Raw genomic sequence first — 22,316 nt, forward strand, 5'->3', positions numbered from 1 at the left:
CGACCCCACCCTGCCCCAACAGAGAACTAACTGTCTGAGCCCGAATGTCAGGGTGCTGAGGTTGAGAAAGCCCGAGTCAGAGGAGTGACACAGACCTCAGAGTTGTTGAGAAGAGTAAGTGAGATCACGTATCTGTTCTGCCTGGCACAGAGCGGGCCTCGGTTAAATGATAGTTTATAAACTGGTTGCTAAAGTCATTTCTCCTGAAAGGCCATAAGGTCACCAGTCTGGAGGAGAGGTGCAACTGGGAAGAGAGGGAGGCTAACCAGGCCTACGCTCTTTAGAGACCCTTCCTTCCTTCCTTCTTTCCTTCCTTCCTTCTTTTCTTAAATATTTAAAGCACCCCACTAGGTACTAGAAGCTGTAGGTGTAGTAATGAACAGAACAAAAAGATTGCTATTCTCATAGAACTTTTATCCTAGTGAATTTCCTACCAAGGAACACATCATGATATGCCAACTGATAAAAAAAAGGAAAAAAAATCCCATAAAGACAAATAAGGCATAGATGGGGTTGGTGGCGGTAGGGATGTGTGTGATTATAGGAGGTGAGGACAGGCCTCCCCGACAGGTGGCATTTGAGCAGGGGACTGGAGGACGTGAGGGTGGGAGCCCATCAGAGTCAGCTCGGCATCCTCCTTGGTCCCTGAGCTCCTCTCCTGGTCCAGAGGGTGGCTCACAGCGCTTCTCGGATGGCCCCGCTGCTGTTGGGGGGGTGGGGCGGTGGGGGGTGGTAAGCGTCAGGGGCCAGCACTGTAGGTGTGGGCGGGGCCGGGAGCTGACGGAGATCAGCTCTGCTGGTTGGCCCACCCCGCGGCTGGCCACAAGTGTGTTTGCAGAAGGAAGGGTGGGGGTTTAGTTGATTAGGGTCCATGTGCTCAGGCCCTGGCTCAAGGGGAATCTGGAGGGGTGCCCAGGGGGTGAGTTGCTGGCTCCCGGTGTCCTTGAAGGGGGGCTGGGCTATCTGTACTCCACCCGGGGCCTGGCAGCCGGCTCAGGGCTGCCTGCCACGGCAGAGGCAGGAGGAGTGTGCCGGCTTCCAGCTGCAGGAGGAGCGTGTCTGCAAGTGGGGCCTCGGCCACGGCTGGGGAGGGGGAGCAGTGAGAGCATTAGAGAAAAAAAAAGACACCACCTGTAACCACCTTCTTCTCGGGTTCCCTGGGCCTTTCCCCGCTGTGCCACCTCTGATGCTTGGGGGAAACGCCAGGGAAGTGGAGTGGACAGGACGGGGTGCTTGCAGTGGGAAGGAGACGTGGGGACGAGGAGTGAGAGAGGCGGCTGGTCAAAGCTGTCTCCGTTTTGTCATCACTTTTCTCCATTTGACAAGTCTCTGCTGAGTAGCCCCCGCACGGCCAGCCCCGGACTAGACCATGGTGTGGTCACAACGGAACTGTGAGTGCAGGAGGGGCCCCATCTGTCTTGCTCCTCATGGGGCCATGTCACCTTCCACAGACCTCCGTGGACAGCCAGGGCGTGATGAGCACTTGAGAGTTCATGGACTAGTTGGAAGGGAAAATGACAAATGGCAGACCGCCATCCTTTGGGGTCATCTAGGCTGGGTGGCCAAGACTAGGTGGGCCGAGCATTTGCAGAAGTGGCTTTAAGAGGAGACGCAGTGCCAGGCAGGTGGAGAGGAGTCTGGAGGCAGGTCCAGGAAGTGCCAAGGGGCCTTTCCTGGAGCTGTGCCAGAGCCATCACCAAAACGAGGACACAAGGGAGGGACACGAGAGCTCTTGGAGCGGGAAGCGAACGAAGGCCAGAGAGGCCTGCTCCTGGCTCCAGGCCTTTGCTCACAGCGTTCCCCTCGCCTCGGCCCCGCCCGTCTCCACTCTGCCAATTCCTGGATTCACGCAGTCTGGGGCTTGGGAGGAGCCTTAAAGGTCACCGGGCCCACCTTGGCAACGGCCCCTCCGATTGCTTCTCCACCACCCGCTCGGGGCTGTCGTCCAGAATTTGCTCGACCATCTCTAGGGGACGGGGTGCCCTCCGCCACCCCACATCGCAGAACGGAGATTGCAAAATGTTGACCACATCTGTCTTTCAGACAGGCTTTGTTTAATTTTCTAAGTGTTTAAACAATTTAAAAATTATTCTCTGACATTTAAAAGTCTGATTTTACACCCAGAAACAGAAATTATTTATAGCTTATCTTGAAATGGAAAGATCTGGCTGCACAGGGTCTGCGTTCTCAAATGGCAAGCATTGGCTGAAGCTGGGGAGAAGCTGCCCCTTTAACAGAGCCCGTGCGCTTGGGTTTCCTGCCGTCTCCACCTCTTCCTTTTACTCCCACCCTGCTAGCCTCATTTGTGTAACCTACTTGGCACCTGTAGTTTTTGAGGCTCATGAGCTGAACAGTCATTGGAAACAGTCAGACATGAGTGCAAATTCTGACTCTGCCGCTTAGCAGCTATGTGGTCATTTCCCTGACCTGAACCTCAATTTTCTCATCTGTAAAATGGGAATTATAACTCTTGTCTCTTGCAGTTTTGTGAGGATTAAATACAATTATGTATCTACAGTGCCCAGAAGAGTATCTGGACAGTGTAGGCAATTTATAAATGGCAGCACTACTTTTTAAAATTATTCCTTTACTCCCTCAATCCATCTGGATTTTAGAAGCCCCTCCTGTGTGGACTTTTCCTGACTCCCGAGAAGATGAGGGGAGTTAGCACCTGGCATTTGTGTGGCCCTGGATGTCCAGAGCCCTTTTGTGCTAACTCACCGATCACAGTCAGGCCGTGCCCTCTGCCCCGCCCGCCCCAAGCTCCTCAACGCCACTTCCTGTTATCCTCACTCTGCTTTTTCTCCCTGCATTGTCTTCCCAGTCAGAATGGGGGACCGTGGAGGGTGTAGAGTTCTTATTCTCCCTTCCCATGCCGGGCACATTGCTGGGTGCACCTGTGGGCCAGGTGTGCAGGCTGAAGGCCTGTCAGCGTGGACACTCACATCCCCTTTCCTGAGATGCAGGGGCTACCACGGGAGAGAGTCAGATGAACCTAGTTCCAGTTCCAGTGCTGTCACTTTCTACCCCTGGAACTTTGGTAAAGTTATTTCTAAGCCTCAGTTTGTCTGTCTATGAAGTGGGTCTAAGAAGACATACTTTGCAGGGTTAGCATGAGGATTAAAAGAGATAATATTACTCCTAGCGCTGGCTTCTACTTAGTGAGGGCTGATCTCTTCTGCTTCCCTCATCTAATTGCTCCAGGACCGGATAAGCTGCTTAACTAGCTCTCGGTTTTGGGCACCTACTGTGTGCCAGGAGGGGGGTGTTGGCAGCTGCCATCGCAGATGAATCTGAGCGTCCCCCGCCCTCAGGGAGCTCCAGCGATGGGTCCAGCACCTTGTCCCTGCCGCACCAGCAGGATCGGGTGTCCTTCCCCAGCACGCGGGGAGGGCGTTGGATGAAGGCTGGGCTCTGCCCAGATGAGAGAGCAGAACAGGCCGGGAGGCACGGTGAGGAAAAGGGGCTTTGGCCCACTGGCAAGAGCTGATCTCTGCGAGGAGCATGGCGGCAGGAGGCCCGGGGTGCTGGGGGAGCCTTCGTCTCTGCTCTGGAGGAGAACAGGGCTTCTTCCTGGGAATGCTGGGTGCAGCCCAAAGCCTGCTCTGCCTTCGCTGCAGGCCAGCGAGGCCCGGAAGATAAGGCCTTGGGCACGCCTGTACCTGGCCAGGCCTTCCCTGCCCTATCCCCAGAATCTGGCAGGGGACACCAGCCCAGCCGCATCTGCTGGGAAATGGCCTGGTGGCAAGCATGGGCCCGGAGTACTGTGGAAAGGCCCTTCGACTTTTAGGAAGTCCCTGGACAAAAAATGGTGTGTTCCGGCAACTGTTTTGCATTCTTTCCTTTTCTCTTTGATAGGAAAACCATGCCGTTGGATTTTCTTTGGCAGTTCTTTCCTTCTCAAACTGTGGAACTTTGGAAGGGGGCACTGCGTGTGCCTGGAAATGAAAGGGTGTTGGCCCTGAGGCCTTTTGAGTGTGTCGAGGCAGAGCATGGAGTGAGCTTACAGTTCCGATGGAGTCTCAAGTCCCGGCAGTTATTCTACTGATATTAACAAAGATAACAGTAATATCATGTATTGTGTCCTTACTGTGTGCTGGCTCTATGTATTGTCCCTTTTCATTCACACGGCTACAAAGGAAATGTGATCATGCTCATTTCACAGGTAGGAAAACTGAGGATCCAAGCAGTTGAGTGGTCCCAAAATGACAGAGTTGGCATGCTGACCAAGTGTGACCACCTGGGACTGCATATGTAACTGCTGGATACACGGTAAGGGGCATAGACAGGGGTCCATGGACAGGAAAGCCCCTGTCCCCCCCCTCCACACATACACAAACATATTTACTGCTTTAAAGTAAGTCACACCCATTTGGTGACAAAGGTCAATAATGCTGGTATTTCCTAGTTTGGGGCTCAAAGAAATAAAAGTGATTTGCCCAATTCATCAAGAGAATGCTTGGTAGCAGGGTGACACCACTTACTTTGATCCCTGTGTACCTGGGGGACCTGCAGTCGGGAGGGCAGGTCAGACTGCATTTGCATGAAAGAAGGAAGTAGATGAGCACTCTGGTTAACTCCTTGCTTCACAGCCTTCAGGGGCTTCCACTTGCCTGGGGCAAAGAGCAGCTCCTTAGGGTTGGGTTGTGATCTCCACACTCCAGTGTCCTCTCTGCACTCACCCCTGTGGTCTGCACTCCATGCCCACCTTGCAGCTTAACACAGGGGGATTCCATCCTTGGCCTCCTCTTGGGAGACTTCTAAGGCACCCTGCACCTCACCGTGGCCTGCTTTCCCGCCCGCCCCTACACACATCCACACGCCCAGAGAGAAGCCAACAGAAAACTCAACTCCCCCGGGGAAGGGACCGACTGAGTCACATTTACTCGTGCACCTTGCTCCCATCACATGGTCTGGCACAGAAAACACATACTGCATGCACGTAGAGAACGTGTACACGAGGGGCTGCGGCAATGAGTGAGAGAATGTAAGAGCGAATGAAGGGATGAGTGAACCAGTATGAATCAGCCTCCTCTCCCAATACCATTTCTGACACCGAACCTGGCCAGGGCCTCTTGTCATCTGCAGTTGTAGACGCAGGAGGATGGGGTGAGGGGAGGAGAGGTGGGCACTGAAAGCCTCTGTTTCCTCTTGGAAAAGTGACAACAGAAGTTTGCATCTTGGCTTAGAGTACACACGCCGCACCAGCAGGCACCATCTCCTTTCCCTGCACGGGGGAGAAAGTAGGTAAGATAAGGTATGTAAGCCCCAAGTTCAAAGTGGGTGCTTTTCCTTCCAGCTCAGGACACCCACGTGGTATGGGAGAGACCTTTGCATGACCCAAAGAGGCAGCCAGCACCTAGAGCCAAAAATCAAAATGGCCTGGAAAATTCATGGGCAGCTGGAAAGAAGGGAGAGGATGACCAGAACTCGGCTTGAGGGCAGAGTATGACCCAGATCTCTGAGTCCTCAAAGGATTAGGATTACAAGTGACCCCGAACAACATAGCTACATGGGTTCACTTACAGCCAGATTTTAAAAAAATAATAGTTACACCGAGTGTGCCTGCCTTTCTCCAGCCTCCCCTTCCACCTCCTTGGCCCCTTCCACCTCTGCCACCGCTGAGCCAGCACGACCACCCCCTCCTCATCTTCTCCTCCTCAGCCTACACAATGTAAAGACCACAAAGATGAAGACCTTTATGATGATCCACTTCTACTTAATGAATAGAAAATATATTTTCTCTTATGATTTTTTTTTTTTTTTGAGGCAGAGTCTCACTCTGTTGCCCTAGCTGAGAGTTCCATGGCATCATCACAGCTCACAGAAACCTCAAACTCCTGGGCTCAGCCTCCCAAGTACCTGGAACTACCAGTACACACAACCAGGCCCTGATAATTTTTCTATTTTTAATAGAGATGGGGTTCGCTCTTGTTCAGGCTGGTCTTGAACTCCTTGCCTCAAGCAATCCTCCTGTCTCGGCCTCACAGAGTGCTGGGATTACAGGCATGAGCCACTGTGCCTGGCCTCTTATGATTTTCTCAATAACATTTTCTTTTCTCTAGCCTACTTGATTGTAAGGACACAGTGTATAACACATACAATATACAGAAATGTATTAATCATCCATCTATGCTATCCGTGAGGCACCCAGCCAACAGTAGGCTATTAGTAAAGTTTTGGGGGAGTCAAAAGTTACATGCAGATTTTTGACTGTTGACTGCATGGGCGGTCAGGGTCCCCAACCCCTGTCTTGTTCAAGGGTCACCTGTACTGTAGACAGTGCTCACTCACTCAGACACTCCCAGAGTGACTAGAAATTTACACAGTTACGTAGTAACTTTCTACCTGCAAATGTAAAAGCAGGGGTTACATTCAGGTCTGACTCCAAACTGCTGGTTTCTTCCTCCCTGTGACTGTCTCGGGCACCATCCGTGATGGATTAATTAATTAATCAAACCAGCTGTTGGATTCTACTGTGTGGGGCCACAGAGACAAAGAAGATGTGCTGGTGGCTCGGGCTGCTTCCGTGTTGGGAATGGGGACTGGTGGCAGAGAGAGGTAAACAGATCCGCCCTGCCAGGTGTACAACTGGATGGGGGCGCCCTGGGTAGGAACAGAGAGCCGCTTTGCCCAGGGTGCTGGGAAGGCTTCTTGGAAGAGGTGACTTTGATCTGGGCCTTTCCAAGACACTTGATGAGCCAGGCACTATGCTGGGCAAAGCGCTTTCCCAGGCCAGAGAGGAAAACAAATGTGAGTGAGACGAGGAGGGTGAGGATGGTGGGTGAGCCGGGTGTAGACACAGCCTTGGTATTAGGCGGGTTTAGCCTGTGCTCCGAGGGATGCCCACTTTTTCATTGATGTTGAGAGAAAGAAAGGATGTGTGCCCACCCAGGAGAAGGATGAGAAGCGAGGCTAGGAATACTGAGCGCATCATACGCGTCCCCTGCAAACCTCAGTCTGCGCTCCTCTTTCCATGGCGATTCCTCTCCCTTTCTCTGCCTGTCATCCAGCGAGCAGAACGGACGCGTGTTCAGGCACAGAAGGAGAAGGAACTACATGCCAGGCAGAGGGGACAGTGTGGGTTAGGTAGCACAAAAGAGCATGTGCATTCGTGAGCTTGTATTGGTTAGCTTTTGCTGTACAACAAACAAGCTCAAAACTTAGTGACTTAAACAACCAACAGTTATCACTTTTAAAAATGATTTTGTGTGTTGACTGAGTGATACTTCTGATCTGAGCCAGCTTAGCTGTTGCTGAGTGGGAGAGGACGGTGTTACCTACATATGTGGGGCCTCAGCAAGGACCTCTTTCCCCGTGGGCCTGATCCTCAAGGAGTCTAGCTGGGGCTTATAACCATGGTAGCGGAAGAGGCTTCTCAAGCCTTGCCTGCTTCACATTTGATAACATCCCACTGGCCAAAGACAGTTTCACACCCAACTGGCAATCAAGGGGCAGAGAAATAAGCTCCCTTCTTACTGGGAGGAGCTGCAAGTCACACTGCAGGAATGAGGACAATCTGTGGGTGGGACGTCCGGTGATTTTGGTGCATGTGGCAGGTGCTGGAGAACAGGACACTGAAGGCTTCCACTTTGTTTTGTAGGTGACGGGGGCCCACAAAGGGATTCAAGCAGGGGATCGAGTACAGGGCCAGCTCTGCATTTTAGGAAGCACGTTCTGGTGGCCGTGAGAAGACTGGACTGGAAGGATGTGAAATTCGAGGCAAAGCACCCAGCAGGTGGTCATATTTCAGGAACAGGGGTTCAAGGCCTGAGCTGACGGTGTCACTGCCTGAAAGCAGGGCCTCGACTTGCTCATGCTTTCAGCCCAGGGACCAGCACGGCGTCTGGTCTGGGGCTGGTGCTCACGTGAGTGTTGTGTGGCGAGCAGAGTGTGGCCGGGCAGCTGGTTCGGGGCGGGATCACCGGGGCTTTCATGAAAGGCAGCAGTAGATGGGAAGAACAAGGTGGGCGTGAGTACTCAGGACTTCGCTCATGTTAGCCGAGGAGGTGAGGAAGGCTGTGTGCGGTCAAGGTGGGTTACGAGGCGTTGGGGTGCTCACCTTTCTGTCCATCTTCTGTCAACTCCTTCATGTTAAGGAGGCTCTCTGAGATGACCTTGGGTAACTCACTTCATTCACCAGAGCCTCAGTTTCCAAACTCTGTAAAATGGACATGGTAATTCCAGACATCAGGCAACACCAGTAACATCCTTTGAGGAGAAACTACGGGAGAACCTCACTTAAAGGGCAGCCCTGTCATCAGGGTTGAGGGCAATCGGACAAACCTGCCCATGTCCAGGGCAGGCTGGGTGAGTTGGAGCAGGTTCTTGTCCTTAGTGGAGATGTTTCTACTGGGAGCTTCGTAGCAGTGACGCTCAATGTTATTGCTATTCTGCGTGTCCAAAGCATGCGAGTCTCCCTAATGAGATAATCTACTTAATGTGCGGGTGACATAGCCAGCATCCAGGCTATTACGCTCATTTCCCAGATGACAGACATCCCATTGGAGGTGGCAGTGATTGGCAGAAAAAGACTCAGCAAAGACTAGGTCAGAACTTGGAAATCTGAATTCTGCCCTCAAGGTCATGGCCCTTCTCCAGTGGAAGCTCCGATACAGTCTTCTCAAGTTCACCAGCACACCAGCACCAGCCAGAGTCCTTTCTCTCCAACAGTCACCAAAAAGCAAATGTTTCAATGAACGGAAAGGCTCTTCCATAAAAGGCATTTGTATGAGATCAAAAGCGTCTATAACTGGGACAGGCCTGCAAGCTGTGAGTGCTGTGTTTTTCTGGCATATTGAACATTATACATAATCTGCATATTAGTGACCCGATGCACAATTCATATGGTAATGCCATTAATTGCATATTACCTAGGCTGCCTAATGAACATTACATAGGTTTTTAATGGATGTAGTTATTATAATTGAATTCAATTATATCCCTGCTATGCACATGAAGTCAATAGACCCCACAGGGCCCGGGGGGAAAGGAAACAGGTGTTTGTAGTGAGGGCAACTTGTGAGCCGGAGCAGGGGGAAGGGAGAGGCCAAGGGCCTGGCAGGACTTGCCTGGCTGGGCGCCTCGTAGGCCCCAGATGGCGGTGCACAAAACAGGGCGAACAGCAGGCAGTGTGTGCACGAAGATAGGTCTCCCACTTGCCCCTCTGCTGTGGGTTTGGGACAGGGTGAGGGCCTGGAGCCTCTGAAGCCAGCCACGCCCACGTTGTAACAGGACACTTTCCTCCAGGCTGACCCAAAGCCAGAGGTTGGTTGCATCACTTCCTCTGGCACGGTGGCGGCCACGTGACCCCAGCATCTGTGCTTGACAGGGCTGCTGGGGAGCCCGGCCTGCCCGTGAAGCTGGCGCAGGAGGCCCTGGGCCGGGCGGTGCTTCTCTCATCCAAATTCTGTGTCTGGAGTGGAAAAGGCAAAGGTGGCTGCAGCAGCTGCTGCTGTTCTGCTGGTCACAGAGGCTGGGTGCCCACACCCTCTAGAGGGGCAGCCCCACGTGCACAGAGAACCGGGGAAGGAAGAGGCGTGGGACTTCCAGAGACTCCCCTTTCTGGGAAAGAGAAATGTTCCTTAGATAAAATGAGCACCTGCTGTGGACTCACCACTGCTCTGTTGCCTTCTTTTCTGTTCGCTGGGAAAGAGGCAGGCTTTCTCCCATTTGGTTGATGTGACACTAAACAACTCCAGAGAGGTTAGAAATTTTCTCAAGGACACACACACACACACACACACACAGCTAATCGGAGGTGAGACCAGGACTTGAATTTAGGCCTGTCTTACTCCAAAGGTTTTGGCATCCAATTATTCCAGGCTGCCTTGATGTGGTCCTTTGCTGTGGTCCTCTTTTTGAAGGCCATTCTAGAAGTTCAGGCTACAATAACAATAGAAGAAAAAGCTTGGCACAGACATCAGGATACAGAGAAAAGGAAAGAAAGGAAAATAAATGTTTTTTTTTTTTTTTTTTTTTTTGGAAACAGGCTGGGCGTGGTGGCTCATGCCTGTAATCCTAGTACTTTGGGAGGCTGAGGTGGATCACTTGAGCTCAGGAGTTCGAGACCAGCCTGAGCAAGAGCAAGACTCCATCTCTAAAAATAATTAAAAAGAAAAAAAAAATATATATATATATATAGAGAGAGAGAGAGAGAGAACACATCGAAACAGATTTTCCTAGTAACCTTCTTGCAAAGTGTAGGTCTGGATGTCTCCTCTGCCTGTCTTTCTTCTACTCTCATTGACCGCCACTTTGCTAAATTAGGCCGGCCAGGAATACACTTTCTATTTAGAAAGTGAATGCAGCCAGATTTGGGCTCAGGCCTGGGGGCTGACTCACTTTTGCTGGGATGACACATCACTGCGCATGTTTCACAATTTTCAGAAACACCAGATTTATTTCTGTCAATACCCAGAGCCCCACTTCGCCATCCACCTAAGGCCACACACTGAGGCGTTGCTATTTTTTTCCCTGGGGCCTAAATGGATGGGAAGACTTCCCATGCCTGAAACATCACCCTCGTTTGTAAGGAGAGAAAGTCTGGCCAAGAATCGCAGTGTTTTTGACCAGAATCTGGCCAGCTTTCAATAGCTCCATGCCAAAGCCGTACCAGCCAGAGAGATGGCTGCGAGGGGGGGGGGGGGCATGAGGCTTGAAAACAAGGCTAAAAAAAAAAAGGAAGGGGGGAAAGAAAATTTGCAGAGGGCAGAGTGGGGAGGAGAGAATAAGGGTTGACTAAGTGAGTTTGGATAGGAGGAAGAGAGGGAGTTTAACGAGACAGGCAGCAAGGCAAGTAATGAAGGCTGGATCAGGAGAGAGGCAGGGAGAGATTAATTTTAACTAATCAATTACTATATGAGTGCCAAGGATTGTTGGGGGTGCTTCTGCACATCACCTCCCTTAATTCTAACAACCACCTTGTGGGTAAGCATTATTAAGCCTCCTTCTTATAAATGAGGAAGTAGGGGGCTCAGGAAGTTGCAATCTCATGCCCCAGGCTATGCTGACAGTATAGACCCAGGGGCTCCCTGACTTATCAGAGCCTGGAGGACGCTGCTGGGGATCCCAGAGCTTGATGGGAGGCTCCGTGATCTGGACGGCCCGTGTCAGTCTCCTCTAAGGGGGTTGTTTACACACTTAGACATTTAAGTGCTTAGGACTTGAAGGGCCTGCCACATACACAAGGCTCTGGATTCAGAGCTATCTGGAAACTTTCTCCAGGGTAAACAAAAACAACCACTTGGACAATTTTGCCAACAAATCTCTCTCCAAAAGAGAAAAGGAAAGGAAAAGGGAAAGTGATGCTATTTTTTCCCCCTCCAAAGTAAAGGTTACAACAACATTTTCTTTGAGCTGATGTGAGAGCGGCCAGCAGACATTTCTCTGGTAACCATCTCCATGTGTCTGTGTGGAAAGTACCTTGCAGTGACTAAGCATTAGTCGAGGTGATTCACTTGTCACTCCACTTGGGGACTTTGGTCTTGCTCTGGCACTTGCAGAGTGTTTTCATCAGCTTCTGACCGAGGCCCTCCCTGTAGGGCACAGGTGCCTGAGAATGCACCCTTTCTCTGCTCGCAAGGTGAGCAGGGGGGCAGGAAGACAAGTTCCCTCTGGACTCCTGGCAGGGCTTGTAGGAAGTCTTAGCCGCAAACTTCCTTGGCAGCTGGGAGGCGGGGGGCTGAGGCCGTGTTCAGGGCTTGGAATGAATCGGAACTCATTTACGGAGCATCCAGGAAATGCCGGAAGTCTTCCCCTAAGTTGGTTGTCTCATTCTCCCTCGTGGTAATCCCAGGAAATGTTGCCTTCCTTCCTCATCGAAACTGAGGCCCTCGGGGGGGAAAGCGGGCCCAAGATAACAGGGCTGGGAAGGAGTCCTGTGACTCCAGTGAAGCAGGAGTCTCCATCACGCCACGGCAGGGCCCGAAGGGGACCCGCCTGTTCCAACGAGGGTCTTTCTGATTCTTTTTAAATTTCTACTTTTTTTTTTTTTTTTTTGAGACAGAGTCTCACTTTGTTGCCCAGGCTAGAGTGAGTGCCGTGGCGTCAGCCTAGCTCACAGCAACCTCAAACTCCTAGGCTCAAGCAATCCTACTGCCTCAGCCTCCCGAGTAGCTGGGACTACAGGCATGCGCCACCATGCCCGGCTAATTTTTTCTATATATATTAGTTGGCCAATTAATTTCTTTCTATTTATAGTAGAGACGGGGTCTCGCTCTTGCTTAGGCTGGTTTCGAACTCCTGACCTCGAGCAATCCGCCCGTCTCGGCCTCCCAAAGTGCTAGGATTACAGGCGTGAGCCACCACGCCCGGCCTTAAATTTCTACTTTTTATTAAAATTATATACATGCAGAAAAGGGCACATATCATAATTACACAGCTGGATAAATGTTTACAGACTAAATAGAGCCTGTCATCAACACCCGAGTCAAGAAACTGAACGTTACCCACCGTGGCTTGTCTCCAAGATGGCCGCCATCAATTCGTTCCCTCCCCCTGCGTTCATACCTTTCCCCTGGGGAAGCCAGGTCTCTTTCTCTCCTCCCCTTGAATTGGGACTGGCTCTAGTGACTTCTTTGATCAACACAATGAAGTGGAAATGATGCTAGGTTTAGTTAATAAGAATCCTTGTGGCTTCTACTTGGGTCTCTTGGAAACTCTCTCTGGGAGCTCAGAACCACCCTGAGTCCGCCGTGCTGGAGAGGCCACATGTCCATTGACAGTTCCAGTGGAGCCCAGACATCTGTGATCCATGCCAGAGCATGGAACTTGTGAGGAGACCTTTCTGGGACCCTGCAAACTGGCCCATTTGCCAGTGGAAGACCACTGAGTGACCTCCCTCAAAACCATCAAAACCACAGGGAGCAAAAGAATGGTCCAAATTCCTGACCAACAAAATTATGAGATATATAATGAAATGGTTGTTATTTTAAGTTTTAGGGTAATTTATTTGGCAGTGATAGATAAGGGAACAGATCAGTCACTGCAGAAGCCCTGCTGATGCTGACAAGTCACTGTGTACCCTCCTCTCCTACGGCAACCATGTGCCAGATCCTTATGCTATAGATTGGTTCTGCCTGTTTTTATACTTTCTATGGATGGAATTTTACAATATTTGTGTGTGTGTGTGTGTGTGTGTGTGTGCGCGCGCGCGCGCGTGTCTGGCTTCTTTGGCTCAGTATTATGCTTATGCAATTCTCCTCTAATGTCACATGTAGCTGCAGATCATCATTCTCATCACTGTCTTCCAATGTGTGACTGTATTTATTTATCTATTCCACTGTTGATAGACATTTGAGTTGTTTCCAACTTTGGGCCATTATGAATAGCACTGCTATGAACATTTTTGTATGTTGTATTTCTATTGGATACATACCCCAGAGAGGAATTGGTGGGGGATAAAGTGTTTTTAGGTTTTGCAGATATTACCACGCAGGTTTTCAGAGTGGTGGTATCAATTTTTATTTTTAGCAGCAGCGTTTGATGGTTGCTCCATATTTTCCTTAGAACTAGCTATTTGTTACCCTTTTCATGTTGTGTTTGAGAATTGCATACAATTTGCTAGCACACAACAAATAGCAGTTGTGTCTACCTGCCAACGTGGCATCTGAGACATGCAAGTTAAATGCAGAAAAAGTGAGTTCCCTTGATCCAGATGGACTTCTAAAGGAAAGAATGTTATAATCATTTGTTCATGTCCAAAAAGAAGGTTGCTGGGTTCAGTGTCCACTGCCTTATTCATCAGGAGAGTTTCTGTTTTGTAAGTCAGGCGCTCTGAAAATGTGATAGAGGAAGTGATTGGGATTCTGACTATTTTCTTCATTCTTGAACGCTGAGTCATCCCCAGGCCATGGAGTATTTGCAATAAGGTGAGGCAGAACATGGTGATTGGGTTTATTTTAGGGCAATCTGGTGGCTGGATCATAAAATCCTGTTCAGGGGACTTGAATATTCAGCCTGCCAGACGCTCCATGACTCACAAGTTTGTGCTTCCTAATTGATGTGACAAGACATCCGGGTACACTAAACTCAAAATTACAAGGAAAAAACCAGAATCGTGACTGATTTGGATAGATGTATTGAGCTTATGTCAACAGGAAAAGTGCTGTCCTCTTGTTGCTAAATTGCCCCAAATCTAGTGGAATCACAGATTCTAAATAATGGCAGAAACTTGGTGTAATGGTTACTTTTTGGGTCAACTTAGTTACTTTTTTGTACTTAGTTATTTTATGTGAACACTAATCTAGACATTGCTGACAAGGTATTTTCTAGAGGTGGTTAACACCCATAATCGAATGACTCAGTAAAGAAGAGTACTGGGCCTTGTCCAATCAACTGGAGGCCCTAAGAGCAAAAACTGAGTTTTCCTGGAGAAGGTGAAATTCTGACTCAAGACTGCAGCGTCAGCTCTTGCCTGAGTTTCCAACCTGCTGGCTTGGCCTATCAATTTCATATCTGATAGCCCCACAATTATTAATACATGAGTCAATTCATATATGCAAAAACACCAACACACATACATGCATACAAATGTATGTGTGTATATATAGATATATACATGTGCATATACACACAGATATAGATAGATGAACGGATAGATAGATCAATATATAGATAGATGAATGGCTAGATGCCCATTGATTTTGTTTCTCGGGGGAATTTTGACTGATACTTATGAATGAATGAAATTAAACACTCTGAAAGAAATCTTCAGATCTTGATCAGAGCTCAGACTACCCTAAACTTCTACAATGTACTTGGAATGGGCTTTGGAGGGTGGGTACAATTTTCAAGTACCTTCTGTGTTCAGCCTGACTCATTTGTAAGAAAAATGAAGCTAACTATGACTACTATGACTACTCAGAAAAAGTTCTTGATAATAAGTTGACATGTCTATTGAATCCTGTGGCCAAACCCTAGACCATGTTTAGCAGCATCTGGTTGTATGGAAAACTTTCTTTCATGAGCAGACTAAGGCTATAGCTGAAAGCAGCTCTCTCTGATGTAATCTGGAGTCAGCACTGAGGGGTCCTCCAGGTTCTTATGATCAGTTCTCTCCAAACCCATTCAGTGTGAAAACACCCATGTTTTCACCAACTTAGACTGAGCATTGATAAGCACAAGACTTATAATAATGGTTGTATATTTTGCTTCTGTGTAAATAAAGTCATTGAATTAATTCTTGAAAATGATTGAAAAAACTTTTTATTAATGATTTGAAAAATAATCTTATTTCTAAATAGTTAACTGCTTATTTTTACTCACTGCTACAAAAATAATCAATATGGTGCCCATACATGGATTTCTGAGACATGGCGTGTGATGAGAAAACAAGCAAAGAGAAAAACCAACCCACTTTGAGTGTTTTTGTACCAGACTTTGCTGTCTCGGGATTCTAATGGCCCTGATGTGCAACCTTGGATGTATCACTTAGCCCCTCTACATCTGAGTTTTATGGACACCAGAGCAGGGAGGAACTTATGAGGTCATCTCATTTTGACATTGACAAGATGAGACAAGACTCTCACAGCGTATTTTCTCGCAGAAATAGACAGTTTTGATGTCTTTAAGTGATCTGTAGGCCAGGCCCTGTTAACACAGACACTGGGTTTTATAAGTCATGGACTCCAACGCTTCTAGCCCTCTGTAGAAAAAGTGACAGTTGTCACCTATGATTTCGATTCTGAACTCTGAACAAGCTCAGTCTTATCTATTGTTTGCTTGGGGAGGTTTTGCACACAAACCAGTATCAAAGTGCTTTAAACACCCTGTAATATGCATTTGTGTCCTCATGTACACACACAAATAAGACACATCTGCAAACATCAGAGCACACTCTTGCTGCAGAGCCAGGGCCAAGGGCCTCTTGTGGAGAGAGTGGGGAGGCTCCGTCTCCTGCAAAGGCATTTTTATTGGTCCCTGGGCTCCAGGTGCTCTCATGTCAACACACTGTCCTGCACCCAGGGTGCTCTCACAGATCTAATATTCAGTCACGTCTCTCTCGTCATGTAGAACTGACAACAGCTCTCATTTCCTGTGGAATAAAACCCAAGCTCTTTAGTCTGGCAAACACGGTCCCTGATGGTCCTCCGTGATATCGTCCTGCTTCTCTCTCCATCCATACCTTCACCATCCCCGCCTCATCCCAGCCGCTCAGCGACACAGGAAACGAAGCCCTCTGTTCCCCGGATCTGCCAGCATCGTCCCAACATCCACACCTTCTTTCACGCTATTGCCCTTGACGTTGCTCTTCCCATTCCTTCCACCTGGCAAAACGAATCTTTTAAATGACAGCTCAAGGCCAGGCGCAGTGGCTCACGCCTGTAATCCTAGCACTCTGGGAGGCCGAGGTGGGCAGTTTGCTGGAGGTCAGGAGTTTGAAACCAGCCTGAGCAAGAGCGAGACCCCGTCTCTACTATAAATAGAAAGAAATTAATTGGCCAACTAATACATATAGAAAAAATTAGCCGGGCATGGTGGTGCATGCCTGTAGTCCCAGCTACTCGGGAGGCTGAGGCAGTAAGATTGTTTGAGCCCTGGAGTTTGAGGTTGCTGTGAGCTAGGCTGATGCCACAGCACTCCCTCTAGCCTGGGCAACAAAGTGAGACTCTATCTCAATAAATAAATACATACATACATAAATAAATAAAAGCCAGCTCAAGCATCCCTTCCTCATTAAATCCTTTCAGGATTTCCTGAGATTAGTTTTCTGTTAACTTGCTCCTGTAGCAGGTTTCATGGATTTCAATGATGACGCTTGTTATGTCGGATTGCATTGGGTTTTCTCTGTATTAATACATCGGTTTCCCCCTTCAGACTGTGAGCTCACTGAGGGGAGAGGCCAAGTCTTGTTCCCAGTTTGGTCCCCATCACCCAGCCCAGAGCCGTCCACAGATTACTGTGGGTCCAAGTCAGGGTGCTAGTTGAGGAGCACAGGATAAATGTATTTATTCTTTTACTCATTTATGAAACATACGTATTGAGTGTCGCCAATGCAGCAGACACACAGCAGTGGGAATAAGAGGCACGGCTCTATTTCTGAAGGAGCTGACAGTCTAGAGGACAAACAGACATAAAGTTGACACCCACGTAGATGTCCAGGGGAGCGCGTGACGGCTGATGTGGGACTCAGCGCCTGTTCTTCCCCGGCCACACTGTCGCGGAAGCGTGCGCTGATGTGAAGTTGCCTCTCTGAGCCGTTGCACAGAGAACAGCTGCCCTGGAGGGTATTCAGGACCCATAAAATCCAGTCTGCGAGCTAAAAACCTTCATGGTTTTAAGCCCCTTAGATTTTTGGGGTTCTAAAAGATTTTGGGGTTTTTTTGTTACTGCAGCATAACCCAGTCTATCTAACTAACATGCAACCTGTTGTGCAAATCTTTTTAAAGACAGGAGAAGTATCCTTGTCTGAAACGCTGGCTTGTGCTCTGGGAAAACCATCCTGTTTCGAGGTTGCCAGCTATCCTTCTGTTTTCAACATGACAGCCAGGATCTGAACCTAGGGGTCAGGGACTCTATCCATTCTGGCATAACAGAGGACCCGCTGGAAGTTTCCCCTTCAGTGTCATTGTGGATGCTGTACAGGGAGGTAGGGTCTGGTGAGGTCCGTATGGAGGGCTCTGACATTGGCCAGGAATCCTCCTGTTTTCTGTCCTGGAGGCCAAGCCAGGAAGAAGCCCCCTGTTTCCTCATCTGCCTGCTGAGCTGACTGCTCCCAGGACTCGGGGCCTGGCTATAGAAGAAGACTGAGACCCAGATGTCAAGGTCAACACCCAAGGTGGAGATGAGCCATCTTTTTTTTTTTTTATTTTGGCATATTATGGGGATATAGATTTTAAGGTTTCAATAAATGCCCTTTCTCCCTATCCCCCCACAAGTCTGAGTTTCCAGCTTGACCATCCCCACAGATGGTGCACATCTCACTCATTGTGTATGTATGTACCTGCCCCCCTCCCCCTCCCACCTGCCCAATACCACCTGCCTAATACCCTATTACTGTAGTACGTATGTGTCCACTTAGGTGCTGCTCAGTTGATACCAGTTTGCTGGAGAATATATCTGGTGCTTGTTTTTCCATTCTTGGGATACTTCACTTAGTAGTATGGATTCCAGCTCTAACCAAGAAAATATAAGATGTGCTATATCGCCGTTGTTTCTTAGAGCTGAATAGTACTCCATGGTATACATATACCACATTTTATTAATCCATTCTTGGATTGATGGGCACTTGGGCTGTTTCCACAGCCTTGCAATTATGAATTGTGCTGCTATAAACATTCGAGTGCAGGTGTCTTTTTTGTAGAGTGTCACTGGATCTTTTGGGTAGATGCCCATAATGGGATTGCTGGATCAAATGGTAGATTCACTTGTATCGCTTTAAGGTAGGAGATGAGCCATCTTGCTTTGACCTGGAGTGTTGGTGTAAACGGCTCCATTCTCCATGTCTCTCTAACAGTGGAAACCTGGCCCCACTGGTGTGTGTGTCCTCAAAACAATTCTCTGAGATTCGTCTCATCGTTACATTTTATGAAGTGGAAACTAAGGGGCAGAGAAGCTATAAAACTCAAACCAACACGACAGCTATTTAGTTACATAGATAGAATTCAAAAAGAGGTCTTTTAGATGTCCAAGCTTTGGTTATTTCCACTACCACTCAATCGTTGTAGAAATGAGTTTCGACAAACACGTGTTAGGCACCTTTCTGTGGCGAGCATTGTGTGAACACCAGGCACGCATGTCCACAAAGCTCAGTATCTGCTCGCAATTAGTTCTCCTTTTTGTTGGGGACCAAGGCACACAAATGGATGATTATAGCAGTCAAAAATGCCATGTGTAAAGAAGACTGCGGAGGAAGCATCAGGGATGGCTTCCTGGAGCAGGGGCTATGGGGCTGAGACCTGAAGCGTGAGGTGGAACTGTCTGGGCAGTGGCAGAGAGGAAGGAAGAGAATTCTAAGCAGACTCAAGCACGTGCAAAGGCACTGAGGTGTGAAGCAGCAGGACCTGGTGGAGAACTGAAAATCCAGTTGGTGTGATGTAGAGCCATAGGCAGGAGATTTAAAATTCTCTGCAAGCAACCTGCAGTCGTCTGAATCTTGTGGGGGCCTTGAATAATCTAGATAATTGCAACACGTCTTCCCTTGGCATGACATCAAAGTAATCTCTTCTCAGCAGCTCCTGAAGTTGCTGAGGACGCTGGCTCAGGGCCACTCACCACCACCCCGGCTGGACTGGCAGCAGGCCTGCCGCAAGGCCAGTGACAGCAGTGCCCTGCAGCTACCAAACGCATTCCAGGTAGGGCAGAGCTAGAGCCTGACAACCTCCCAGGGGCCCCCACGGAAGGGAAGAGCAACAATTTTAAGGGAGAAGGTAATTAGCTTTGTTTGGCGAGACTTCCATGGAGTCTATGCTGTGCTAGTCACTTTGAATATTATCTCATTTGAGTCTTGTACCTGTTCCAAGTGGAGAACCTTCTCCTTCTCATCTTATAGGTGAAACTTGGCTTCTTGGGGTCTCATATGGCTTGTCCTGGGCTACACAGCTGGGGTTCAAATGTGAGCTCATCCATCCCTTGCCCTCAGCCAGTCCTGCTTTTGTGAATTCTGCTTGTGGATTTTACTTAGATTCAAAATGAAGAGCAATCGCCTCTAAAATGGCCATATTTAGCATCCCTTAAATTTCATATGAAAGAAAACTCATTCTTAAATCCCTGTGGTGGGCCCTGGCTTTTCCTGACCACCTAGCCTGGGGACCAGGGTGGTTAAGGCCATTTTTGACGGTCCCTTTGCTGGGTCAGGCCCCACTGCCTTTGAGGCTCCTTCCTGCCTAGGCTACTATGGTGACAGAAATGGTAACTCTTACTTATCTTTAATCCTGGCCTTTAACCCCAGAAAGTCACAACTGGGCTCTTGGAACAGGCTTCCCCCAGAATAAAGGGAGGAGGGACCTGAAGCATTCGAATGGGGAAGTGGTTCCAGAGGAGAGAGGGGAGGAGTGGGGTTTCTGGGGTGGCAGAGGTCTCGGCCGGGCTGGAGGAGGGATCCCCGAGGGAGACCAGCGGGTGGAGGGGGCAGGGCAGCATGCAGGGCCAGGGCGCCAAGCGTGGATGTGGCTTCCAGGTGAGGGACTGCAGAGGAGATGACGGGAGGAGGCCGGGATTGGAGCCCCAGGAGCGGGAAGTCAGCGAGGAGTGGCGGCCGGTGGTGTGTTTTGGTTCTGCTTTCGGAAGTACAGCAGTGGTTTGGCTGCAACATTCAAAGACCTGAAAATATGGAAGCAGCCTTTGGGGAAGAGGACTGCCGAGAATAGCGGTAGCGAATTCGGGAAGTGCTGAGCCAGGGGCTCCTGGGTGCAGCCGAGCCCGGGCTTCTTTCCGGAGCCTGTCAGTCTGCGAGAAGAGGACATCCCGTTCCGAAAGAACCGTCCCAGGCCTGCCAGGGCCACCCAGCTGGTTCTCTCTGTCTTTTGCCCAACATCTTCACTCCAGACTTGTCCACATCAGCTTAGTACACTTTGTGAACCTTAAGGTGCCATAAAAGTTGCTATTAATAATATTGATTATATATTTATTTATTTAGCAGGATTTATTGTGACTTCATTCGTGCCAAGTCCTGGAATTCAGAGGTGAATTGAAACTCACTGCTTGATGAAATTACGCAGTGCAGCGTGGCCAGATGTATAAAGAAGCACACACAGAGCTGTAGGGGCCCAGAGGGGAGGGGCTGAGCGGGCCCTGGGAGAGTCAAGGTCACCTTCCCAATGGGTTTGCAAAGACATGCATGTGACCTTGACCAAGAGGAAAGCAAAGGGCAGGCCAGGCAGAGGGGCTGCCCGTGCTGAAAGGAGATGTCAACACTTGACATCATTGGAGAGAGCTAGGAGTAGGCGAAGATGAGGCCAGGAAGACAACAGGGGCCTGCAAGCCAAGCTAGAGAATTTGCATTTTGTTCCACAGGCCTTGGGAACTAAGGAGGGTTTTATGCAAAAAGTATATGGGATCTTAAAACTGTATTTCAGGAGATCAAATTTAGCATAAATATGGTGAATAATAATATTAATTACAAACGATGATGGTGGTGGAAATACAATAACAAATCCATCCATCATAGGTCAAAGGTGAAGGGCTGTCACTCCCATGGTTATGTTGCATTCTGTATGACTTGTAGCAGGCTGGAGAGAGAGATTCTCCTGCTGGCCTTGAAGAAGCAAACTGCTACGTTGTGAACTGCTTATGGAAAGTGCCTTGTGGCAAGGACCTGTGCAGGTCTCTGGGACCTGCTGTTGGCATCCAGCAAATAGCCAACGAAAGCTGTGGCCCTCAGTCATGCATTTGCAAGGAAACAAATTCTGCCAACAACGTGGATGAGCTTGGAAGCAAACTCTTCTCCAGTTGAGCCTCCAGATGAGAACACAGCCTGGTTGACACCTTGTGAGACCCTGAACAGAGCCAAGTCACACCTGGACCCCTGACCCATGGAAACTGTGAGATAAATGTGTGCTGTTTTAAGCTGTCAGTTTTGTAATAATTTGTTACAGAGCAATAGGTTACTAATATGGATTCCCTTAATTAAGCAGTGCAGGAATCTGCTTCCAGAAGAATCTAGTGGACGTTAAGGTTTATAAAGCTGCAGGGATGCCTGCTTTTCAAGATGAGTGCATCTGCAGCGGCCTACAAGGTGGAATCTTAGAGCTGGTGCTGGTCTCCAGTGCCCCAGCCCCTGATAGCACTCCATTGCATGTTGGCCGTTGGAGAGGAAACTTCTTAGACTCTTAGAGGCAAGGCAGACTGGGGAAGAGCAGAAGCTCAGATTCAGGTAGACCAAATACTGCCTTGCCTATGTTTACCTTTCTGTGACTCAATTTCCTCCTCTGTAATATGGGGATAATCCACACAGATGATATGTAGATTCATTAACATTGAATTCATGTCCAGCAACACTGTAAGTCATGCTTGAATGAAGTTTATCTAAGGAATCTATTTTCTCTGTAAGACACATCACACTCATCTTGAGCTTAAAAACACCAGATAGCACTTTTGCTCTACGTCTGGGGGCCATTTTTAATGGCAAAAATCACCAACAAAAAGCACAAAAATGTGAAAACCATGGCACTAAAACAGACCACAGAAAGGACACTTGTTTACAGTATGAAAGCTGAACCAAGAAGGCAGAACATTGCCTTGTTCAACCTCAACTGGGAATGCAAGTGTCGGGCAACTCAAATTTCTTGCCACTCTATTCTCGTCAGTGATTGACTATCAAAGTGCCAAAACACTGTAAGTGTTGATATTGAGGTTACAAATAGATTTCAGCAAGT

General features: G+C 48.9%; 1 long non-coding RNA gene across 1 annotated transcript in view; it reads right to left on the reverse strand.

Annotated features, from left to right (window-relative positions):
• LOC105855697 (uncharacterized) overlaps window positions 1-22,316 on the reverse strand; it is a 30,441-nt gene that overhangs the window by 5,887 nt on the left and 2,238 nt on the right. The window contains exons 2-3 of the long non-coding RNA XR_001146728.3: window positions 5,062-5,227; window positions 4,485-4,613 (exon numbers count right to left, since the gene is read on the reverse strand). This is a non-coding gene — a long non-coding RNA (uncharacterized LOC105855697). The remainder of the gene's footprint in view (window positions 1-4,484; window positions 4,614-5,061; window positions 5,228-22,316) is intronic.

The sequence above is a fragment of the Microcebus murinus genome, chromosome 12 (genome assembly GCF_040939455.1).
Source record: "Microcebus murinus isolate Inina chromosome 12, M.murinus_Inina_mat1.0, whole genome shotgun sequence".
Lineage (NCBI taxonomy): Eukaryota > Metazoa > Chordata > Mammalia > Primates > Cheirogaleidae > Microcebus > Microcebus murinus.